This window comes from Chelonia mydas, chromosome 3 (genome assembly GCF_015237465.2).
Source record: "Chelonia mydas isolate rCheMyd1 chromosome 3, rCheMyd1.pri.v2, whole genome shotgun sequence".
NCBI classification, from domain to species: domain Eukaryota; kingdom Metazoa; phylum Chordata; order Testudines; family Cheloniidae; genus Chelonia; species Chelonia mydas.
In genome coordinates, this window is record NC_057851.1 from 173,705,575 (window position 1) to 173,732,123 (window position 26,549).

The 26,549-nt window shown below is 41.3% G+C and overlaps 1 long non-coding RNA gene across 1 annotated transcript in view; it reads left to right on the top strand.

Moving 5' to 3' along the window:
- The window catches only part of LOC122464856, a 31,264-nt gene extending 7,089 nt beyond the window's left edge, over positions 1 to 24,175 (top strand). The window contains exons 3-4 of the long non-coding RNA XR_006289250.1: positions 10,114 to 10,117; positions 24,147 to 24,175. This is a non-coding gene — a long non-coding RNA (uncharacterized LOC122464856). The remainder of the gene's footprint in view (positions 1 to 10,113; positions 10,118 to 24,146) is intronic.
- The last annotated feature ends 2,374 nt before the right edge of the window (positions 24,176 to 26,549 follow it).

The window sequence follows — 26,549 nt, forward strand, 5'->3', positions numbered from 1 at the left end:
AGCCGGTATCAAGCGGACTGCCCCAAGGGTCGGTCTTGGGGTTGGTTTTGTTCAATACCTTCATTAACGATCTGAAGGATGGTGTGGATTGCACCCTCAGCAAGTTTGCAGATGACACTAAACTGGGAGGAGTGGTAGATATGCTGGAAGGTAAGGATAGGATACAGAGGGCCCTAGACAAATTAGAGGATTGGGCCAAAAGAAATCTGATGAGGTTCAACAAGGACAAGTGCAGAGTCCTGCACTGAGGACAGAAGAATCGCATACACTGCTACAGACTAGGGACCAAGCGGCTAGGCATCAGTTCTGCAGAAAACGACCTAGGGGTTACAGTGGACGAGAAGCTGGATATGAGTCAACAGTGTGCCCTTGTTGCCAAGAAGGCTAATGGCATTTTGGGCTGTATGAGCAGGAGCATTGCTAGTAGATCGAGAGATGTGATCATTCCCCTCTATTCGGCATTGGTGAGGTCTGATCTGGAGTACTGTGTCCATTTTGGGCCCCACACTACAAGAAAGATGTGGAAAAATTGGAAAGAATCCAGCTAAGGGTAACAAAAATGATTAGGGGGCTGGAGCACGTGACTTATGAGGAGAGGCTGAGGGAACTGGGATTATTTAGTCTGCAGAAGAGAAGAATGAGGGGGGGATTTGATAGCTGCTTTCAACTACGTGAAAGGGGGTTCCAAAGAGGATGGATCTAGACTGTTCTCGGTGGTACCAGATTACAGAATGAGGAGTAATGGTCTCAAGTTGCAGTGGGGGAGGTTTAAATTGGATATCAGGAAAAACCTTTTCACTAACCTCTCACCAAGATGGAGTAATTATGACGATGGGAAAGTGCTCTCCCATCCATATAGTGCATCTTCACCAGATGCACTACAGTGGCAATGCAGCTGCGCTGGTGTAGTGCTGTAGTGTAGACTGGCCTTAAGTCAATGTTTAGTGACAGTTATCACACAGTGGGATTGAAGACACTACAGTACTCCTCTAAATTTAGAATAAGGCATAAATGTAGTATATCTCAGAGACCGCTCTGTGCTAACTCGGTAAATGTTGGCCTCCGAGCAGTGTGACAACATCCCTTAAAGACACATTATTAGTATGAACGATGGCCCCTTTTGCAGGTGGAATGGAAATCCATGAGTTACAATCTTATACTAGTTAAATAGGAAAGTACAACTGAATATTCAGTATGTGATTTTCAAAGTTAGAAGAGGATTTGAACATGCAATTTCCATTAATTTCTAGTAGGAACTGTATCAGAGGGGTAGCCGTGTTAGTCTGGATCTGTAAACCATCTGCTCCAACCCCTCAGACAGAGACCAACATCTACAAGATCTTCACCATGCATCCTCGAAACTATGATACCTGCACGAGGAAATAAGGAAACAGATCAACAGAGCCAGACGTGTATCCAGAAGCCTCCTGCAGTGAGACAAGCCCAAGAAAGAAACCAACAGAACTCCACTGGCCATAGAATCATAGAATCATAGAATATCAGGGTTGGAAGGGACCTCAGGAGGTCACCTAGTCCAACCCCCTGCTCAAAGTAGGACCAATCCTCAACTAAATCATCCCAGCCAGGGCTTTGTCAAGCCTGACCTTAAAAATATCTAAGGAAGGAGATTCCACCACCTCCCTAGGTAACGCATTCCAGTGTTTCACCACCCTCCTAGTGAAAAAGTTTTTCCTAATATCCAACCTAAACCTCCCCCACTGCAACTTGAGACCATTACTCCTTGTTCTGTCATCAGCTACCACTGAGAACAGTCTAGATCCATCCTCTTTGGAACCCCCTTTCACGTAGTTGAAAGCAGCTATCAAATCCCCCCCCCTCATTCTTCTCTTCTGCAGACTAAACAATCCCAGTTCCCTCAGCCTCTCCTCATAAGTCATGTGTTCCAGTCCCCTAATCATTTTTGTTGCCCTCTGCTGGACGTTTTCCAATTTTTCCACATCCTTCTTGTAGTGTGGGGCCCAAAACTGGACACAGTACTCCAAATCAGGCCTCAACAATGTCGAATAGAGGGGAACGATCACGTCCCTCGATCTGCTGGCAATGCCCCTACTTATACAGCCCAAAATGCCATTGGCCTTCTTGGCAACAAGAGCACACTGTTGACTCATATCCAGCTTCTCATGCACTGTAAACCCTAGGTCCTTTTCTGCAGAACTGCTGCTGAGCCATTCGGTCCCTAGTCTGTAGCGGTGCATGGGGTTCTTCCGTCCTAAGTGCAGGACTCTGCACTAGTCCTTGTTGAACCTCATCAGATTTCTTTTGGCCCAATCCTCTAATTTGTCTAGGTCTCCCTGTATCTTATCCCTACCCTCCAGCGTATCTACCTCTCCTCCCAGCCTAGTGTCATCTGCAAACTTGCTGAGGGTGCAATCCACACCATCCTCCAGATCATTTATGAAGATATTGAACAAAACCGGCCCCAGGACCGACCCTTGGGGCAGTCCACTTGATACCGGCTGCCAACTAGACATGGAGCCATTGATCACTACCCGTTGAGCTTGACAATCTAGCTAACTTTCTATCCACCTTATAGTCCATTCATTCCGCCCATACTTCTTTAACTTGCTGGCAAGAATACTGTGGGATACCATATCAAAAGCTTTGCTAAAGTCAAGGAACAACACGTCCACCGCTTTCCCCTCATCCACAGACCCAGTTATCTCATCATAGAAGGCAATTAGATTAGTCACATACAGTCTTCAGCTAAAACCTTTCCAATGCATCATCAGTGATCTACAACCCATCCTGGACAATGATCCCTCACTTTCACAGGCCTTGGGAGGCAGGCCAGTCCTCGACCACAGACAACCCTCCATCCTGAAGCATATTCTCACCAGCAACGACACACCGCATCATAGTAACTCTAACTCAGGAACCAATCCATGCAACAAACCTCGATGCCAACTCTGCCCACATATGTACACCAGCGACACCATTACAGGATCTAACCAGATCAGCCACACCATCGCCGGTTCATTCACCTGCACGTCCACCTATATAATATATGCCATCATGTGCCAACAATACCCCTCTGCTATGTACATTGGCCAAACTGGACAGTCCCTAAATAAAAGGATAAATGGACACAAATCAGATATTAGGAATGGCAATATACAAAAACCTGTAGGAGAACACTTCAACATCGCTGGACACGCAATAGCAGATTTAAAGGTAGCCATCCTGCAGCAAAAAAACTTCAGGACCAGACTTCAAAGAGAAACTGCTGAGCTTCAGTTCATTTGCAAATTTGACACCATCAGCTCAGGATTAAACACAGACTGTGAATGGTTAGCCAACTACAAAAGCAGTTTCTTCTCCCTTGGTGTTCACACCTCAACTGCTAGAAAAGGGCCTCATCATCCCTGATTGAACTAACCTCATTATCCCTAGCCTGATTCTTGCTTGCATATTTATACCTGCCTCTGGTAATTTCCGCTACATGCATCTGACGAAGTGGGTATTCACCCACGAAAGCTTATGCTCCTATATGTCTGTTAGTCTATAAGGTGCCACAGGACTCTTTGCCACTTTTAGTAGGAACTGAGCGTCCAAATCTTTTAGGGGGATTTGATAATCCCACCCACAATGCAATAAAGTTTTAATTTAACATAAAGACATACCACCTTCATAATTTTGTCCACTGATGGTATAACAGCCATATGAAATAGATGGTGCTGGGTTTAGATTGCAGAGATGGCTATACGTTTGTATTAGCAAACCACTATGATTTATATACACATAGGTCATTATAGTGATTCACTGCTCTAATCATTTTGATAATGGAGCCTAACTGCTAAGCTCCTCTAGAACCTTAACAAAAATAAACTCTATGCTAATGCTATCTCAAGGCAGGCAACAGTATATTGTTTCTGTTTTGATCATAACTCTGATTTTTGAGGGAGGAAGGAAAGCTGAGTAAATAGCAGAATATCTGCTTGGTTCTACAATCCCAAGGTTAATAGCCTCAATAATGATTATAAAAGTAAAGAGCTGTGAGAGCTTAGGAACAACCTTACAGGTGAGCAGGCTCATTTTAAAAATAGAAGATTACCAAGCTCTCAGGAAAAAGTTTAATTAAATATATTCTGGAAAGGATAAAGGGAAATAAAAAGCACTCACAAATGGTCTGGAAGCATCTGCCTTCAGTCTTCATCTCAGAGTCTTTTCTGATTCTCTAAAGTTCAGTGTGTGTGTACACAGATATAATATCCCCACATCAAATCCTTTTTAAACTTAAAGTTAAGGGTGGATAACTATATTTCCTCACAGCAATACATGCACTACAATGCAAGGAAATCATAAATTGAGGCAACACAATCCCAATTGGCAAGCATTAGCCTGCAAGCATCAGGACACTGAGGCACATCAACATACTGTCACTTTCTCTAGCACACTTACTTTCAGTTCAACAGATTTATTCCCTTCAGTGCACCCATAAAAACTGAAATTCACACTGCAGCTCTTAGTGTCCAACACAAGATGTTAAGATCTAGCTACCAGGGGAGAGCCAGTTGGGAGGGTTGGAAACCCAATGCTTTTAACACTTCACATTTGAAGGCAGGCATTGTCTTGGCACTCTACGTTCTTTTTTCCATTTTTCTTCAAAATTTCATTTTAACGCACATTTTCTGACCAACTGTAGTACCTGGTTCCTCAGTGCTCATACTGTGTGTTCCAGGTGTGTACTGCCTGTTATCATACCAGCTTAGGGCTTTAATTCGGCTAAGCACTTGTACACTAAATAGTTCATGTAACCCTGTAGTTCATGACCATCACAGAACTCACACAGTGCTACCCATGTCAAGGAGGGTAACCTATCTTTTCACTCGGCATGCTCTATCTCTTCAAAGAGGTCCCTATCGGAATGGCCCTCAACCCCCTGATTTCTCAGTATTGTGCTACAGTTTGAGCTGCACCATTGATTCCTCACTTGGACATGTTTGAAATTCACTTGTGGTTCAGCTGCATGGCAGTGTTGTTTTCAACTAATTTTTGATCATGGGCCTAAACAGCAAAGTCAGCAAGTTCACTATCTAAACCTTATTAACATAAGCTTGGTCTTTTTATCAGAGTTTGAAACTCTGGTAGATGGTTCAATGCAGTTCAGCTATTAATCAGTGCTAAGAAAATATCCCTCGTGCACATGGCCTCTCAGCCTCTACAAATTTGTCATTTATAATGCATCCGATTAGACATTTATTCCAAGCCTTTTAGAGGTAATACCAGTAATGCTGTTCAAAATTACTTTCCATTATGTCTTTTATGGAAACAAACTCTTAGAAATGAAAACTGAGGCAATTTGAATCCAGCATTTTGGGTTTAATAAATATGTGCATGGCACTTTTTCACCAAACACAGCGAGGATGATAGGGTGGTTTGGGGAAATTTAAGTCCTTGAAGTGAGCTGTAGCTCACGAAAGCTCATGCTCAAATAAATTGGTTAGTCTCTAAGGTGCCACAAGTACTCCTTTTCTTTTTGCGAATACAGACTAACACGGCTGTTACTCTGAAACCTGAATTAAGTCCTTGACGTATACATCAGCTTAAAAGCTTGTCAGCTACTTTGATGCATTAATTCAAGTCCTTTGTGCAAACCAAAGTTCCTGTTCTAGGCAATATTGGTGTAGCCACGTTTGTCCCCTGATATTACAGAGACAAGGTGGATGAGGTAATATCTTTTTCTAGAACCAGCTTCTGTTGGTGAGAGAGAGAAACTTTCAAGCTCACATAGAATTCTTTTTCAGATCTTCTGTGTTTATGTATTCCAGGCAAATCATATACTATGTCACTTAGCACATGACATGCTTTTAAATCACACTTTCTGCATGTGGACGGTGCCTTGTCCTGCAAACGGTGACAGACATGACTAGTCTATTAGTCATGTGTAAGGCTAAGATTTTGTCACAGAGGTCAAGGAAGTCATAGAATCCATGACTTCCAGAGACTTCTGTGACATTTTCCACTTCAGACCATTTTGTCATGGTTATTTTCAGTAAAAGTCAGCGACAGGTCACGGGCTTCCATGAATTTTTGTTTATTGCCTGTGACCTGTCCCTGACTTTTACTAAAAATAACTGTGACAAAATCTTAGCCTTACTCATGTGAATAGTTCTGCTGAACTCACTGAGGGCTATAAAAGTAAAACATTACTTACATGTAGAAGGGTTTGCAGGAGTGAGCCTACAGTTTACCTTAGCAGAAATGGTTAATGTGTGAATTTCCCCAGTGAGAAATGATGTATATGAATATAGTAACCTATGTAACATACATAGCAGTAAGAATGTATATGCTACATTTCTCACTAATATTCAAATTGACAATTCTCATAACATCATAGATCATTCGCTATGTTTACTGGGTACTGAACTTGATTTTATAAAGATTGTTTAATTAATCAGGGTTAATTATTGTAAGGGGGCTTATTCCTTCACCCACTTACTTCCCCGGTCCTTCCTTGAACAGAGAGCAACAATACCCGAAGTCCAAAGGTGCAAACAATTCGATGTTTATTGGGGTGAACTTCCAGCAAGCATGATTCCAGTTTCCTTCCTTAGTGTCTCCCTTCCCAGCTCTGACACCACAGAGCCTTACCTGTGTCCCTGTTCCCATTCCCCCCCCCCCTTAGCACAGCATGATTCCAATTTCCTCACCCCCATTCTGTTCCCATTCCCTCCCTTAGCAAAACATGATTCCCATTCCCACTCACCCACTCACTTCCTGATTGACTGCAGACTATATAGTAAAACTTGAGTTCTGCTTAGCTATACCTTAACCAATCATTTTACTGAAATTTAACTAACCAATCCTAACGTATTGTAACATGATTATGTAACCAATTATATCCCACCACCTTAATTAGTTTATACCCAGCAAAATTAATTATGCAGCAGATAGAAACAATCACAGAACCAGACGGAGGTTATACAGACAAACAATAGCAAAGTGGGAACTATAATGACAAAACAATACAGAAGTGAGGATTTCACATCCCAGCTATTGATAAGTGAGTTCTTGCCAGACAGGATGCTATCAAACTAAATTTCCTTTTACATTTTCTAGGCACTTCCCTTTCTCTGGAGGTGATGGGCACTATCAGGACAGGATTGTATTCCTAACAGCCCAATAGCACCTTATTTCAATGTGACTAGTTTGGAATGTGAGGATGTGACCAGTCGCTTCCCAGCTTATGGCTGCCTCTGTTGCTTAGCCAAAGGCCTTAGCTTAAGAACAGGGCCTCATACTGTCACAGTAAGAGAAGGCCCTTACACCGGCAGACCGTGATTCTGATTCTTTCTTTTATACCTCTAGAACTAGCCAAGTGATAAGAATACACCTAAATTCTTAGAGTACAGGCCTTTACAGACAGGCCTGAATATCTATATCCTAACAATTATAGTTTAGCAGATATATTTAATTTGAACTAAAGTTTACCAAGCCCTACTTTTGGAAATGGCCACTATTTTACATTGTTGGCTATTTACTTCAGCTAACTGCAGATAATTAGAGTTTGTGGCCAAAGTCAGATTCATAGGAAGGATTTACATTTTGAAGTATCAGAAGGTTCAAAGACCACTTATACATAATGCTAAAAATGAGTAATTACTGCATATTGGTGCTCTGATGTGAATACACTTTGGAGTCTTTGCATAATTGTGGATTAAGTACCTTTGTATAAAATTAGCTAAGCAGCAGATTTAACAGAAAACTTCATAATTTTTGTTCTGAATTCGGCATCATATGGTCAATAAATTCTTGAACCAGAATGTTCAAAATATAAAAATCCATAGCCTAAAAATTGTTCATCTAGACTATTTGGCAAATACATTCTCATACCTTTCAGAAGGACTAGTTGTATGGAGCTGGACAGAATTCTGATTTGTTCTCCAGAGTCTCAGCTTCATTTGTATTTTTTTTAAAAGTGAGTCTCTAACTATTAGAAAGAAAACCTTCGAATGTGAAGCACATGTAACATCTCATGCAGAGATGTTTGTCTGAGTTTGCAGAGAGCCTGGGGCAATTTTTTTGAGATATTAACTGCATCATTCATTTCAGTGGGTGCTGGAATTGACACCTCCCCATCTATTATTGGGAGTGGACTACATCCACCCTGATCGAATTGGCCCTGTCAAGACTGGTTCCCCACTTGCGAGGTAACTCCCTTCCCTTCATGTGTCATTATATTATGCCTGCATCTGTAATTTTCACTCCATGCATCTGAAGAAATGGTGTTTTACCTATGAAAGCTTATGCCGTAATAAATCTGTTAGTCTCTAAGGTGCCACCAGACTCCTAGTTGTTTTTGTGGATACAGACTACCCTCCTGGGACATTAAAAGAGAGTCAGGATGAGTAGCTGGTTTGAGAGAAAGACCTTTCTAAGTGGTAAGGATACCATTTAGCTTGTCTAATGTTCTTTGTAACTGTTTTGACAAAGTTCCTGCTCTACCTTGGTGAGTCTTGCGCTTATTGGAGGATTTGCTCACCTTGGAGCTTCACGGCAGCCCTCAGCTTGGCCATTTTTCTGAACTCACAGTCCAGGTCGACTCCTCCTGTGTCTGACCAGGAGTTGGGAGGATTTGGGGGGGACCCGGGCCCGCCCTCTAGTCCGGGTTCCAGCCCAGGGCCCTGTGGAATGCAGCTGTCTACAGTGGCTCTTGGAACAGCTGTGCGACGGCTACAACTCCCTGGGCTACTTCCCCATGGCCTCCTCCCAACACCTTCTTTATCCTCACCATAGGACCTTCCTCCTGGTGTCTGATAATGCTTGTACACCTCAGTCCTCCAACAGTCCGTGTTCTTATGCTCAGCTCCTAGTGCCTCTTGCTCCCAGCTCCTCACATGCACACTACAAATCGAGGTGCCCTGATTAGCCTGCCTTAATTGATTCTAGCAGCTTCTTGATTGGGTGCAGGTGTTCTAATCAGCCTATCTTAATTGTGTCCAGAAGGTTCCTGATTGTTCTGGAACCTTCCCTTTTACCTTACCCAGGGAAAAGGGACCTACTTAGCCTGGGGCTAATATATCTGCCTTCTATTACTCTTCTAAAGCCGTCTGGCCCGACTCTGTCACACTGTGTAACGTTTTTTGCCGCCTAGCTAGCTGTGTTCATTGCAATAATTGTTTAGCTAATTTATATTCTGCTTAAGTCATTTTGTTTTAAGTTTTCTCTTCAATTTAGACCCCATGACAAATAAACTTTGTTTTAGTTAGCAGGGGTTTTGTAGACTCTTGAGTGTCCTGGGAGACAAGAAAACACATTTCTGACTTTAGGAGAAGAGGCAGTGGATACAGAAATGAGCTAATAGCTTGAGCTCTCATTCAAAGAAAAGGAAGCTATACCTCTACTGCCCTAACAGTGGTGAAAGGGAGGAAGTGGGAAAAAATTGGGAGCTGAATGATTTGGAGGTGACAGGCCAATGCCGAGTGCTTTTGAATATCCCATTGAAGATGTCTGTAATCAGACCCAACTCAGCTGCCATGGAAGTCAGCTGGAGTTTTACAACTGATTTCAGTGGGAGAAAAGTTAGGTCAATGGTGTGCTTTTGAAAAATCGTAACTGCTTTTGTCCTAGGGATGGGATGAGAAGAAAACAGCTTGTTCTGTCAACAATGATGTTTAACTCAAATAAATAGTATCTAAAAATACATTTTAATCACTGCTACCTGTCAGTGTTCATTTCATTATCACCTGAGCCAGACATATTTATGAAGACTTCAATTATTAATTTATCTCAGGAAACATATTCCTGCTTGAGGAGCAATTAAGTATAGGAGGAAGGTCATTGTGTGTTCTAATTTATAGTGACAGCTAACACATTTAAGTGTGTACTGCATATGCACTAGGGATGGGATTTAAATGTTTGAACCTGCATCTGGTTTCTCAAGTTGCATATCTTGGACATTTCAGAGGATTTACTGTAAATTATCCTGAAATGTTTGTAGCACTTGGAGACTAATCTGTCAGGGCCATTGAATAATTGATTGAAGCTATCTAAGATTCCATAGCAGCTTCTCAATGGAGCTATGGGTATTTTGGGGGTTTGTTGGCTCTTCTCTATAACGCTGTTCTTGGGAGTCAAGAATGCCGTAATAAGGTAAGTATAATTCAGAGAGACTTGTTAATTGACTGTAATGGGAATGGGAGTCACTTAGGGTAATCACTTCAGAGATACACTTGGAGTAGTGGAGCTCTACCAATATCTTTATGCTTTCCCTTGATGGGCTTCATTATATTACTATTAAACACTGCCCAACATTGTTTATGAACATGTTCTTTTTCAGACAGATTTTAAATGCTTTGTTTTATACACACAGACACATTTATCATATATCCTAAAAAAGAAAAATATTCTGGGTATAATTCTGATCTGACTTACAACAAATACAAATCCAATGGTTACAATAGGGTTTCATGATATGTAAATTAGGGCAAACATTTAATCCTAGAATATATATAATACATCTTGATCAAGGGTCTCCAGAGCTCTACATTTCAGCACTCTGCTCACAGAACCTATGAAGTAATAGAATTACCATGGATTTGCACTGGTGTATATGAGAGGGGAATTGGCCTAATATGTGGGTGTAAAATCTGATAGGTGTCTAGTTTGTTTCTCAGAGACCATTTTAAAATATGGTTTCAGAGTAACAGCCATGTTAGTCTGTATTCGCAAAAAGAAAAGGAGTACTTGTGGCACCTTAGAGACTAACCAATTTATTTGAGCATGAGCTTTCGTGAGCTACAGCTCACTTCATCGGATGCATACTGTGGAAACTGCAGAAGACATTATATACACAGAGACCAGCAGGAGAGTGGGGTGGGAGGAGGTATTGTTTCATGGTCTCTGTGTATATAATGTCTTCTGCAGTTTCCACAGTATGCATCCGATGAAGTGAGCTGTAGCTCACGAAAGCTCATGCTCAAATAAATTGGTTAGTCTCTAAGGTGCCACAAGTACTCCTTTTCATTTTAAAATATGTTGGCTGTCCCCAGTCAGTCTCTCTTTCTTGCTCTCTCTCCCTGGGTATGTCTCTGTTGAGTTCCTAGTATGATCCCCAGCTCACGTAGACATAATCGTGCTAGCTCTCCGTGAGCTAATCCACTAAAAATATGTGGGTGTAAAATCTGATGGGTGTCTAGGTGTCAGTATACCTGCAGTAGCACGGGCAGTTGTACGTGGCAGCACAGGCTAGCCACCCTAAATGCAAACTGATCTGGACCCTGTGGGTACCTTCTTGGGGCAGCTAGCCTGTTCCACTGCTTGCTGCTTCCTCTGCTATCACAGCTAAATTACTATTTTGAGAGTGCTAGCTTGATGAGCGGTCATGCTAATATGTCCACACAAGCTGGAGATCACACCCCTAGCACCAAATGTAGATGCAGCCTCTGTGTGTGTGTGTGTATTTGTGGGATGGGGTGGAGAATAAAATACCGGTGGCTTTGACCACTGGTCAAAAATTAGAATTTCCATCCCATGGGAAATTCCATTCGTTCTATTTTTTTTTTGTCCTAAATCAGGATAAAAAGTAACTTTTTGTGGAACAGAAAGTTCAGAAAAAAATCAATTCAGAAACAGCAAAATACTTGGTTTCAAGTCAGTTTGATATTAGTCTGTGTCCCACTGAGTTACTGTCATGCCCAATAGGAGCTGTGGTTTGGATGATTCATTCCCCAGTCTCCTTCATGGGCTGGGCTCCCCAGCATGACTATCTCTTTCACAATGCACTGTGGTCATGGGATTCCTGTAATGCACCACTGTGCATCACCAGGTGCGAAACTGTGGTGCATCATGGGAAATGTAATCCAGCCAGGGAGCCCGACCCATAGAGGAGAATGGGGTCATGAGGCACTTCTGCAACTAGATCTTATTTCAGCTATAGTTTGTGGTTCTCAAGATCTGTTTACTCAAGACCTGAGCACTGGGAGCTCAAGTACTAGTTGGAGCTCAATAGCTTTACAAAAGCAAACTGCATTTTGTTACTCTGGATTTAATGCAGACCATGCCACAGATAGCATGTGATGTGTGTATACTGTCACATCCTGACCACACAAATATTTTGTCAACCTCCTAACCACAGTCTTGTGGTTTTATCATTGATAATGGGATCATTGTTGTAGAAATTGTACAAAGTGGCAAATTCACAGGTATACCAAATTGTGAGTATTATCCCAGTCTGCTGATTCATAATTCTCCTTATGAGAGATGGTGTTAATAAACTTGTTCTCCAAATTCTGCATCCTTTTACATTGCTTAATAAAAGCATCCAGAATTCTTAAAGCTACCATACAAGAGAAATACCAATCAAGCTCATTAACGATCAGCTGTGTGAAAGGTCCAAATGCCATATATTTAATGTGAAATCGAATGTATATTCACTTCTAACCCAAGAAAGGGGTGGTGCTCTGCCTGTAGAGTGCTCTCTGTTTAAAAAAAAAAAATTGTAGCATCGGGCCTTGTAGCAGTTACACATTCCTCAACCAGTCTTGTGGGGAACATGCAGAAAATTTTTAACATGATTGTGAAAAAGATGGCAGTTCTGCTTCTTCTGTGACATTGGTGAATGATTTATAAATAGTGCAAGATTTGACAATGACATATAAATTTACACTACAAAGTATTTACATCTGAGCTTTATCCAAGGTTTAATACTATTGAACTCACTTTTTAATGACGACAACCTGTATAAGAACAAAAATATATAAATAGAAGGTATTTCTCGTATGATGCTCTGTCAAACACAATTGGATGAAAGAAAGAGAGGACTGAACCGTTCTTCTTGCATCTCTCATTTTTCTCTGTCCTTTCAGCATCTCCTCCTCTAAATTGTGGCTCAGGCCCCAGAAGCATGTAATTGCTCTTGTCATAATAAAGCTTCAAAGTAAAGGCCTGCTTTTGTAACATCGCCTGTCTTTTATGCAAGCACCTATTTAACTAGCAATATGAGTTGGTCTTCATGCATATTGGTTTCTGACATAAAAAGTATGGCCTGCTTTAACTGCTGCCAGATATTTAAATATTTCTGTTTTTCCGGAGTTTGTGCAGAGTACACCTTCCATGTAGATGGGATTAATGATTAATGAGTGAGTCTGAATACTGAGATTGCAGAAGGGATCTCAAGGTTGAGCATGGAAACTTTTTTCCCCCTAACTTATCCTGCTTTCTCTTCAACATTACCAGGTTTGTGAACACGCTGACATAATTCAAATGTAAGCCAATTGTTTTATTTGTTTGGAAGTTTAAAACAGTTAAGTTTTATTATGTATGGATATCAGCTTCTGCCAATCAGGAAAGAAGCAGAGATACAGAAATGCCTCGAGGAGAGGCTATGGTATTTCATGGCAGTTCCAGCCCAACTAGAAGCAGGAAATGTCATGAGATTTTAAGATTCTCAGCTCAAGGTCTTAGATTCAAGAGATCTGCATAGTTGACAAAGTTTGAGCGTCTAAACTTGTGGATGCTCCACAGAATGCTTTGAAGTTCACCCATCAAAACCATTATGGCTGCACGATACAAATAAACATTAAAAAAACCTCACAAAACACTGATCTCTCATATGTAACACTGAAGTCAATTTACACCAGCTGAGGATCTGGGCGAACCAGAGGGTCCTCTTAAAAATGCCAGAACCTCTGTTTCTAATAATTTGATAGTGAAAAACTCCATCCATACTCCCCCCCCCCAAAAAAAAAAAAAAAAAAAGCTTTTAAATGGGTGGCTAATGAAAATACCTCTCAAACAAGCAAATTTATTTTCTGGGGTAGCAACAGGAAAAAGGACATTAAAAATCAGCCTAGAGTGAAATATTCTTGTTGAAATACCTTAAAATACAATTTTTTAATGAAACTACTGACAAATGCTCTGCCATCTTACTTGGTACTACTATAACATTGCTTTTCCTAAATAAGGAGACATGATAAATCATATTTGATGTACTGCTCACATACCACATAGGCAGGCATTTGTTACAGCACCTAGTCAGAGAGCGTTTACAGGGAACTAATTCCTTTGTTTCTTTGGTGTCAGATGTGATGTAAGTGCACCTCCCACTTAGCAATAATTTCTATTCTCTCATGACAGCTTGCAGCTTCTTTTTATTCACAGCATGCTTCTGGTGTCATCACTTCTCAGCTTCTGTCTTCTGCTAACACCAGGGATCCTCCTGAGACATGTCATCTCCACCACCGCAAGTCAATATTCATTTGCTTTCTTCAAGCTCCATAGCTCTGCCCCATACAATGCCAGAGAGAGCCTCATTGTTAAAGCAGTTAAGCAGGAAGCCAGTCACTTGTGGGCTTTTGGTCCCAAAGTACATAAGTCCTAAAGAAAATAAATGGTAATTTACCCAACTGATTATCCACTGCTTTAAAAACCAGTCGGCTGTTAACAATGGACTCATTTCAGTCAAGCAATATGAATCTAGAAACTGTAAAATCATATTGGGGATTTCAGAATCACATAATGAGGGTTTTTCTCTCTGTGTATATGTCCCTTTAGAGCTGGTTTAAAAATAAGAGTAAACAAAGCAATTTAAATAACATCTTGGAAATAATAAATGCTGCCAGTTCATTTTTTTTTAATCAACCAAAAATGAATTGGAATGAAGACAAATATGGAGTAAAATGTTGAAAAAATAATATTTTCCTTCCAAACTCCTATGCAGGTTCACTGAATGCAATTTACATGGAGTCAGCTACTGTTGATCATTTACCCACCATCTGAGGAGCAGATTTTCACCTCATTTATTAATTTGGTTTTGTTCTATTTAACCCTTTAGTGGAACCAGTTGAAAGGAGGACTTTCACTCCAGAGAAAATTTGGAAAAAGACAATCATTGTAGAAAAAAAGAAATGTACTTAACCAAGGTTTTCCTTATGTTCCTGGAGGTAACATTTAAGATATTGAAAAGGAGGACTTGTGGCACCTTAGAGACTAACAAATTTATTTGAGCATAAGCTTTCGTGAGCTACAGCTCACTTCATCGGGTGCATGCAGTGGAAAATACAGTGGGGAGATTTTATATACGCAGAGGACATGAAACAATGGGTGTTACCATACACAGTGTAACGAGAGTGATCAGGTAAGGTGAGCTATTACCAGCAGGAGAGAAAAAAAACCTTTTGTAGTGATAATCAAGGTGGGCCATTTCCAGCAGTTGACAAGAACGTGTGAGGAACAGTAGTGGGGGGAAATAAACATGGGGAAATAGTTTTACTTTGTGTAATGACGCATCCAATCTCAGTCTTTATTCAAGCCTAATGTAATGGTGTCCAGTTTGCAAATTAATTCCAATTCAGCAGTCTCTCATCGGAGTCTGTTTTTGAAGTTTTTTTGTTGAAGAATTGCAACTTTTAGGTCTGTAATCAAGTGACCAGAGAGACTGAAGTGTTCTCCGACTGGTTTTTGAATGTTATAATTCCTGATGTCTGATTTGTGACCATTTATTCTTTTACGTAGAGACTGTCTGGTTTGGCCAATGTACATGACAGAGGGGCATTGCTGGCACATGATGGCATATATCACATTGGTAGATGTGCAGGTGAACGAGCCTCTGATGGTGTGGCTGATGTGATTAGGCCCTATGATGGCGTCCCCTGAATTGATATGTGGGCACAGTTGGCAACGGGCTTTGTTGCAAGGTATTGTCAAAGTAAAGGTATGTTCAATGTGAATAGATAAATACAATTTTAGAAGCTAATGAGTTGAACAGGACAAGGAAGCAGCCAGCTAAATTAATTCACCTTGTTTCTAGCTCCTTCAAATGATCATTTATAGGAGTTTTCTGCATTCTTCACAGATGAGGTTCGGAGGCTTGTGGCTGAGTTTGCTATTCATTTTGATTGTAAGAGCCTCCGGGATTGAGGGGACTGTTTCACCTTGTTTGGGTTGGATGTAGCTTTGGACCAGGATGTCTGTGGTTTTTTGACTCCCCAGCATACATTTTCCTGCAGTTCACTAATACATTATGTCTGTGCTCCAGAGATTGCACTGGGTTTCAATTCAAAGTGCTACTTTTGCTGAATAAAGTCCTTCATGGTTTTGTCATTAGGTACCTAAGAGATTGACTACAGTATCTAACCCAACTGTTTCAGAGTAGCAGCCGTATTAGTCTGTATTTGCAAAAAGAAAAGGAGTACTTGTGGCACCTTAGAGACTAACCAATTTATTTGAGCATAAGCTTTCGTGAGCTACAGCTCACTTCATCGGATGCATACTCTGGAAAGTGTAGAAGATCTTTTTATACACACAAAGCATGAAAAAATGGGTGTTTACCACTACAAAAGGTTTTCTCTCCCCCCACCCCACTCTCCTGCTGGTAATAGCTTATCTAAAGTGATCACTCTCCTTACAATGTGTATGATAATCAAGTTGGGCCATTTCCAGCACAAATCCAGGTTTTCTCCCCCCCCCCCCAAACCCACTCTCCTGTTCGTAATAGCTTATCTAAAGTGATCACTCTCCTTACAACGTGTATGATAATCAAGGTGGGCCATTTCCAGCACAAATCCAGGGTTTAACAAGAACGTCGGTGGGGGGGGAGGAAAAAACAAGGGGAAATAGGTTACCTTGCATAATGACTTAGCCACTCCCAGTCTCTATTCAAGCCTAAGTTAATTGTATCCAATTTGCAAATGAATTCCAATTCAACAGTCTCTCGCTGGAGTCTGGTTTTGAAGTTTTTTTGTTGTAATATCGCAACTTTCATGTCTGTAATCGCGTGACCAGAGAGATTGAAGTGTTCTCCGACTGGTTTATGAATGTTATAATTCTTGACATCTGATTTGTGTCCATTTATTCTTTCATGTAGAGCATCCTCTACAGCAAACAGGGAAAGATAAAGAATGAGCTCTCAAAAATGGATACTCTCATAAAAAACCAACCTTCCACACAACTTCCTCGTGGCTGGACTTTACTAAAACTAGACAAGCCATTTACAACACACATTTTGCTTCTCTACAAAAGAAAAAGGACACTAAACTTTCTAAAATACTACATGCCACAAGGGGCCACAGCAATGGTTCCCTCAACCCACCCAGCAATATTGTTAACCTATCCAACTATACTCTTAGCCCAGCAGAAGCAGCTGTCCTATCTCAGGCCCTCTACTTCTGCCCCTCCACCGCCACGAACATGATACAGTTCTGTGGTGACCTAGAATCCTATTTTCGACGTCTCCGACTCAAGGAATATTTCCAACACACCTCTGAACAACATACTAATCCACAGAGACTTCCCTACCAACACTACAAAAAAAAAGGATTCTAGGTGGACTCCTCCTGAAGGTCGAAACAGCAGACTGGACTTCTACATAGAGTGCTTCCGCCGATGTGCACGGGCTGAAATTGTGGAAAAGCAGCATCTCTTGCCCCACAACCTCAGCCGTGCAGAACACAATGCCATCCACAGCCTCAGAAACAACTCTGACATCATAATCAAAAAGGCTGACAAAGGAGGTGCTGTTGTCATCATGAATAGGTTGGAATATGAACAAGAGGCTGCTCGGCAGCTCTCCAACACCACTTTCTACAAGCCATTACCCTCTGATCCCACTGAGAGTTACCAAAAGAAACTACAGCATTTGCTCAAGAAACTCCCTGAAAAAGCACAAGATCAAATCCGCACAGACACACCCCTGTAGCAAAGATCTTCTACACTTTCCACAGTATGCATCTGATGAAGTGAGCTGTAGCTCATGAAAGCTTATGCTCAAATAAATTGGTTAGTCTCTAAGGTGCCACAAGTACTCCTTTTTTTTAACCCAACTGTGCAGGTCAGCTGGGAAGCTCAAGGTTACAAAGATGTAACTTTTATGTAGGGAATTTAAGACAGGGCATTGCCAGCAGAGGACTCTCAGCTCTGGAATTTTCCATTTCTCTCCCTGATTCGACAGAGCTCGAGTCACCTGACCTTTAAGGCACTGCTATTCCAGTCTATATAGGTTCTCATACTGCCCTCATCACCATAAGCTCTGAGTACTTTCTAGTAATGCATTAAGCAACATGACTAACATCTGTCATGTTATGTTGGGGTGTCCACCGCACACAGGAGTGGAAGGGGTTAATGGAGACCAAATGGGCCAATTAATCTAGCAGATTCAAGGCTGAGAGAAAAGCCCTAATTAGAGGAACAGGCTCACCTGTGCAGGAACACATGGGTCCTGTATAAAGCCAGGTAGCTGGCTGCAGGGAGAGGCTGTAGGTAAAAAGGCTGCAATCATAACTTGAGTAGAGTGAGTTAGAGGCCACTAGAGAGGGTGGGCACCACTGATATAGGAAGAAGCCCAAGCAAACAACAACAAGAAGTAGGACTGTACAGGGGCTATGGCTGCTTGTTATAGGTCCCTGGGTTGGAACCCGGCATAGAGAGTGGGCCTGGGTTCCACTACCAGCCACTGGGGCATGGTGAATGGTGTTGGAGGTGCCAGCCAGACAGCAGGTTGGGAAAGACTGTGAATTCCCTGGTATGGGAGGACTTCATTGACCTGGCCGGAGCACCAAGCCATAGAGAGGAAGCTGCAGACCGGGGAGTGAGTGAGTGAGGCAGCAGAGCAGGAGAAGATATTAGAAGTCAACACCAGAGGGAGAGTGCAAGCTGGCAGAGCTAATCCCCAGGATGACTAACAGGAGACACTGCTTGTGGTGAGTAGACCCTGTGACAAGTGTGCATTTTGTTCTCTCGCCTTGTCTCTGTATGTGGAGAGTTGTGGGTACAGTGTGATTGATGTATGTGTCTTGTATGTGCACACAACTTTGTGTCTTAGATCAGAGAAAGCAGGTTAAAGAAAGGTGCCTAACACATGGACTGGAAGGTTGTGAGGTTTTTGATGTTCCTGTGGGAGTATGTTCCAGAGTCATGAACTGGTCCATAAGAAAGCTCTGTCCCCTGCACAAATGAGCTTTATTGCAAGATGCAGTGTTTGCTTTGTTTTCCTGGGTGGGTAGGCAGAGGCAAGAGGATTTAAGCTTGGCTAGAAGACTGTAGATGTGATTGGGATTTCTGGAAATCCCAACAAATGAATTGTGCATTTATGTGTATTACCTACTTCAGGCAGTTAAATGTTCAAGGAATATACCTTTTTGGGTTCTAACTTGCTGTAGATGCATAAATTGGTCTTGAATTACATCACATATATGTTATTCCTTGAAACAAATGTGTCTATATGGGGTAACTAGGCATGGGGGAATTTTTTTTAATTGCTTTGTAGTGTTGGATTTTTTTTTTCCTGAAATGAGAGACCAAGGATGCATCTAGGCAAAATAAAACGTTTTTTCTTGTCCTTTAAAGTATAGACATTATCAGTATTTTATGACATTGAGGACTTCTGGAGGTAAAATCAGAGACTATTGCAAAAGTAGGGGAAACTTCCTTTCCAATAATATGGCAAGATATGATCCTAAATACCCTGTAGGTGTTTACATTCAACCAGCCCTGGAAACCCAAATTATAATTTAAAATGAATGCATTTAAGAAGTGCTTTCTTCCTAATTTCCCAGCTTCTCCTCTGCTTGATACTTGGAAGGCTGTGGTGAAGCTGGTTAAAAATTTGTAAAATGCCTGATGAAAGGTACCTTTAAATGTGAAGTATTAATATTATCCTGTGGTGAAGTTCTAATGCTATTCTTTAAAAAAGTGTGTCTTTGAATCCAGGGATGGGATCAAATACCTGATTCTTAAATAATTAGTCAGGAAGTATGTTAAAGTGAATAGGAATTTTTGTCTAAGGGCTTGTCCACGCTACCACTTAAGTTGATGTAACTTACGTCACTCAGGAGTATGAAAAGCCAACCCACTGAGTGACATAAGTTACGTGGACTTCAACTGCTGTCTAGACCATACTATGTTGGAGGGAAATGCTCTCCCACCAACATAGCTTCTGCCTCTCGGTGAGGTGGAGTAACTACATTGACAGAGCAGTCTCCTGTCGACATAGCATGTCTTCACCAGATGCGATACATCAGCACAGCTGAAGCATGGTAGTAAAGACAAGCTGTCAGTACAGATATGGTGGTTCAAGGCCACCCAACTAAAGTTTAAGCTTTCCATCACAGCTAACTGAAATCTTTTTTGGCCCAGTGTTTGAATTGGTTGGGCTTATTGTCCTGTGTGACCTCTACCACTATCTGACAATGTTTTTTTTGTTTTATTTAATTTGAAAATAACCCCCAAAGACTGCAATACCTAATTTGGGATTATCCTTGGTTGTTTATGTTGTAACGTGTAGATAGGTATATTCCAGTTTTGTCTGGGCTGTAACTATAGAGGGTGTGGTTCATTTCCCCTTTGTGATTAAATCCAAGGCTAATCCTTTCTCCCATTAGCACAGGGAAGTTATTTTATTTTGTTACTAATGTCCATACTGGCAGACACTAAGGGACTCTGTAGGGTTCCAGAATTCTCTGGAGCAATAATACTATTCAGTCACGCTCTGCCAAGGAACATTATGATCACTGTTTGTCCTCAACCTGTAATGTAACCTAGCAGTGTTCCCTCCATGTCATTCTTCCTATTTGCTTCTGGATATAAAGAAATAGAATGCTTTAAAGATAAAAATCTGTGTTTAGGGCCTGAGATTCCTTTGCACCACCTTGACACACACGGTCAGCTAAGGCACTCTGGTTGAACTTTAGAGACTGGAATCTGGTCGTTCTCAGGAACCATAAATGAACTTTATATTTCAGATATGTTTTGTCTGAGCTTTAAAGCAACTTTCCTCTGTCAAGATGTAGATCTCACTACCTAAGCTTTCTGACCTCTAGCCCAGGATTTTGTCTTTTGTTTTTATTAGCTCGGAGATGTCCTTGCCCTTTTTATATTTATATTAAGGTGTGGCTGTGTGCATGCATTATGTGAGCACCCATAAAGCCCACACAGGGAAAGTTCAAGAAAGAAAAGTTCTGTGGGTTTAACAGACCTAAATATTGTCTCTTAAAGTGTGTACTGGATCTTAAAGTCTTGAGGGACTTGAGATTCTCATCTGTAATTTCTGGTAAGCATGAGCTTTTATACTTCTGCTAGTTCAGAATGTTCTGTTGTATTATTTTGGGGTATGGGGGTTTGGAGGAAAGGGTTAGCCACCACATAAAAATTGAAATCTACAGAGGAAGCATTATAAGTGACTGTGGTTCAGACATTAGATTATAATTGGATTCAGGGTTAAACTACATAATCAGATTTAGAGCATAGATGTGATTAATTTGAATAAAATTCTGTAGCTGGGCTTTTATAACCAAGTAGACAACAACCTTTAGATTCACTTTTAGAATTTGAGGATTATCTTTGGTACTGATTTTAATGATTTAATTCCAATGCAATATAGAGACTGACTTTGTTTATTTTATGTTGATTTGATGGTATATTGTTCTTAGTTTAATATGCTTCACAATAACTGAGCTTTGATTCTTTTTTTATTTTGGTTTGTTTGAGACTTGTAGTAAATGGATGAAATAGAAAATGGTATTGAAAGAACTCAGTAAGCAGCATAAAACCAGAAGCTTTTGGGACCTAGGGTGGATGAACTGGTGAACCCATGACCAATCCTCCCTAGGGTGTTTCCTGAGGATGGGTGAGATGCAGTGTTGCCAACTCTTGTTGTTTGTTCAGGACTCCATACGAGTTTGGCTGGGCCTGGAACCAATCTCATGATATGAGAAGCTCCAGCCCCACCGCAAATTTCATTTTAGGATGGAGGAAACCCCCTCTGACTGGCTGCCCCACCTGCTGGGAAGAGCAGCCAGTCAGAGCTGCTTCAGGAAGCAGGCAGAACAGTCTGCCCAAGCCCCTCAAGGAGGGAGGAAGGCAGAGGTGCTGGAACTATTTGTATAGTGAGGGTGCTGAGAGCCATTGAATCAAAGTGTAAACTCTGTATATAATAGAAACCACTTCAAGAGCGGGGTGCAGCAGCACCCCTAGTTCCCATCCTATGGAGGAAGGAGGGTGGAGCAGAAAGACCTCAGTAGCTCTGCTCAGTCTCGTGAGCACCGGAATGGCTTCTCTCCTTCCCTGCAACACCAGGCCTGGGAAGGGGCAGAAGGGGGGATGATGAACCCCTAGTAATGCTCCCTTGGGTTACCAGTTTAGGTTGGCCTTATTCCTGGAGGTTTTATCACATGCCAACCATCCAGGAATTAAAGATTAATTTTTAATTAAAGGTTTCAGAGTACTTGTGGCCGATGAAGTGAGCTGTAGCTCACGAAAGCTTATGCTCAAATAAATTTGTTAGTCTCTAAGGTGCCACAAGTACTCCTTTTCTTCAATTAAAGATTGTCAACTCTACTGCCCCTCCAGCCTGGAAGGAGGAGAAGGGGACTCTGCTGCAGCCTTTCCCCCACAAGGCCTGGAAGAGCGAGGTAAAGAGCCCAGGAGGAGCAGAGGTGGAGGGGAGGATGGATGGTTTCGGGGTAGAACTGATGTGAGGGTGCAATTCATGTGGTGGATGGGGGACAGAATTAATTGCTGGGTAGGGGGACTGGCAGATATGGGGGTGAGAGTTCCTACAGCAGGGGCCAAAATTGCCTTGAGAAATTTGGAAGCATTGACAACAATTCTTTCTGGAGGGAGGGGGTTTAAAATATCAGGACAGGCCAAACACACACACTATAACTTAGAAAAAAAATGCATGATTTTTGAACCTTTGGGGTTGGCAATAATGGAGATAGGGAGGGTTTTGTATATGTATGGTGGGAATGGGTTGGGGAAGGTATGCTGAGTACTGCTTGTTATCACCTCATTCCTACTCCTGTTAGGAGTAGGGGATTGTCTGTGGATGCTCCTTATTGTCAGAAGTACTGTCTGTACAGTGATTTGATTGCAGAGCAGATGTTTGTTTATAACCATGTTTGTTAAATATGCCATCAGCCTTTTTTGCTATGGAAGAGAGCATGCTGTGTCAGGTTCACCATAGTACATTGATTTCTGGAACCGATGTGACTGACCTGATGCAGTACACACTCATTTAAACACATAGCATTAGACAAGCATTAGCAACTGCAGAGAACCTGCAACTCCCAACAAAACCAGTGGAGATTATAGGTGCTCAGTAATTGTCCTGTTTAGTGATGAGCAAACATAGTATGAACAAATAGAAACATATCAGAGGGGAGGAAGATAAGGGTGTGATCCTCACTTTCCTTCTGGCCCCTGTACACCCAATAAAAGAACAGGCACAGCAAAAAGGAGCTTTAAAAGCCTCTGTTCTGGCCTGGGGAGAATTCCCTGAGCACAGGCATTGCAGAAGACAGTGGATAAAAGGGAAAATGGGACACTGCATGGGGACTAGGCTCATCCCTGTGTGCACGCGCGCGCATGCGCGCACACACACACACACACACACACACACACAGGGCTGGCCTGAGCCCTGCCACACAAGGCTGAAGCTGGCCTCACCCCAGCACTGGACTGCCATCACCACTCCCCCACCCCACCACATGTTCCTCCGCACCCCACTTTTTTGACACAAGTGGGCATTTGTCCCATTTGCTTTTGCCAACTGATCAAGTTGGCAAGAACAAATGGGACAAATGCCCATTTTTGCCAAAATATCAGGACCGGGCTTAAAGGGACTGCCCGGTCAAAACAGCATGTATGATCACCCTATCCAAGGACCACTACACAAACCCTTTTATAGAAAGAGGTGCCAGGGGCTGGGCGAGGAGGCAGAAGCGAGTGTGTTGGGAACAGTAATCACAAGTCATTGTGAAGATTCCAAGTCGTGCTGTTGCTTGTACAATAGTCTAAGAGTCTGATGTAACTTATAGAAGCCCCAGGGTTAACTGTTATGCCAGTGGGGCCCCTCTAGCCCCCAGAGTCCTCCTGGACAGGTAGGGTTCTAAGGTGGCTTAAGTCATAGCTCACTTCCCTTAGGATAAAAATGATGAGTCCTTGTGGCACCTTAGAGACTAACAAATTTTGGGGGGCATAAGTTTTCATGGGATATAACCCACCTCATCAGATGCATGGAGTGGAAAATACAGTAAGCAGATATAAATATACAGCACATGAAAAGATGGGAGTTGCCTTACCAAGTACGGGATCAGTGCTAATAAGGTCAATTCAATCAAAGTGGATGTGGCTCATTCCCAGCAGTTGACAAGAAGGTGTGAGTATCAACAGAGGGAAAATTATTTTTATAGTGACCCAGCCACTCCCAGTCTTTATTCAGGCCTAATTTGATGGTGTCAAGTTTGCAAATTAATTCCAGTTCTGCAGTTTCCCATCGAAATCTGTTTTTGAAGTTTTTTTGAAGAATTGCCACTTTTAAGTCTCTTATTGAGTTTCCAGGGAGATTGAAGTGCTCTCCTACTGGTTTTTGAATGTTACAATTCTTGATGTCCATTTTTGTCCCTTTATTCTTTTGTGTAGAGACTGTCTGGTTTGGCCAATGTACATGGCAATGTACAGAGCTCCACCAGGATGTGAGCTCTGTGGCACAGCACAGAATCTCACTCTGTGTTTAGTGTAATATATTTGAAAATATAATTTTGTGTTAAACTATACCTAGGATAACCAAAATATACTATACCCTTGTATTATCAAAACAAACTGTTAATATTTTGAAAAAGTAATCAATGTTTATATTAAGATTTAATTTTTCAAGTAAGCTTCCAGAAACCCACAACAGCAAGTGCTAACAATATCCACAGAAAACAAATTCCCAGTAATGTACGAGCATGCTGCAAAATCCATTGAAATTGATAACACTCCTACTGACTTCACTGGGCTTTGGATCAAATCCTTGAAGGAAGAGCAAAGCCCCTTTCACTCTTATGTCTACGCAGTATCTTCTAGTCTGTTTCATTTTCTTTAGAGCATATAGTATGTAGACAAAAGCAGTCCCTTTTTTAAGGGGCTGTTTCATTTGAAATCAACTGAAACTGCACAGTGTATTGAACGATTTGTTAAGCACATATAATTTTCTCTTAAATATATTGTCCTACTGGCCTGAATCAGAACTATGTGGTCAGACCCTTTATATATTGGTATGTTTGCTGGTGATAACTACAATATATTTGGCGGACATGCAGTTGATAAGTATATTATTACCTTGATTGAAAGAAAATCCCATGAGATATGAAATGTTACTGGGGGAAAGGTTACAACTATATTGAACTGTGGATCTAACTTGATTTTTTTTTTTTAAAGGGACAGAAAAGATGCATCTGTCATAACTTTACTGGGGTTATGTACAGTCTCATGGTCTTCTCATGCTGGTAGAGGCAACACAGGTCAATATACTAAGCCACATTTCCCTTCATTTGCCTTGGGCACAACATGGCTGGCCAGACCAGCCCAATTTTGGTTTATCTCTGCCCCCTTTGTGTCATGTTGACTTTACAGTACCAGGACCTCTGCTAGGGTCTACACCAGCAGAATATAAACTAGACCATGTTCTGGATGTGCTTCAGTATATTTTAATGTCATTGTCTTTGGATCAGATCCCCAACTATTGTAAATGGCTCTGTGGCGATTCACGCTGGCTGAGGGTCTGTTCCTTTGTCTGCTGTAATTAGGCTTTAAGAGGCATATCTCTTTCTCTTGTTGTTTAGAACTCTGACTCCCAGATTCTGAAAGAAGGCATGTGACAGAGAACATCACCTCATTCAGCTTTTACTCTCAAAGTCAGAGTATCAACAATTTTGTGGTTTTTCCAATTTATTGCAGTATGTAAGTAAATGCTGGTACGTGCCTTCTCCAGATTGTATTCAATTGTAAGAAGTACAGTAGTTAGAAGCCTTGTAAGGGACAGCTGCCAGAAAATGGACATTGATATCTGTCTGAGCTCTTTGCTGAAAAATGGAGTTGTAGCTTATATCTTTTTTTTCCTTTCTTCTCACTCATTCCCCTCTCTTCACATACTATGCAGACAGAATTCTCTGCTGTAAGAGACATAAGCCCTTTAAGCTAAAAGATTACTTTAAGATTAAATGCAATGATTCCTTACTGCTATATAGAAAATAAATCCATAAAAACCATTAGTTAAAATGCTACCTTTCCCTTACCTTTTCACTGCTGAAGGACTGTAACCTAATGGTTTGCATTGGCATTGCTCCCATCCTGGTGTATGTTTGTTGTTTGTTTTTTTTCCTCTGTGCAGCTGCTGGTTTTTGAACTCCCACCACCGCATATTGTTAAAAATCATAGATGTTTTGCGTCTATTGCAGGAACTAACTATTGATTCATATCCTGCAATTCTAGTATCATTTCTACATGTAGAAAATTAAGCAGGTATTTCTTAAAAGGCATTTTATAGCAATCTTTTATCAATATAAAGAATGGTTTTGAACTCCTCCACTTCAGCATTTATAATAAAATATCAGAAAGGGATTTTTGTACTTTAAGTCTTTCAGATCTTGTCTCCATCTACGTGTCAAGAGCTCTTGTTATAAGTTCTGCAAGTCTTTTGGAGACAGCTTTTTAAGTTGAAGTATGTTCTGTTGGTATTAAAACACACTGGCCATCTTTTTAAATATATATACATAATCAGAATCCTTAATATTTTTATATGTAAGGATTCTGAATCAACTGTAGGTATGTAG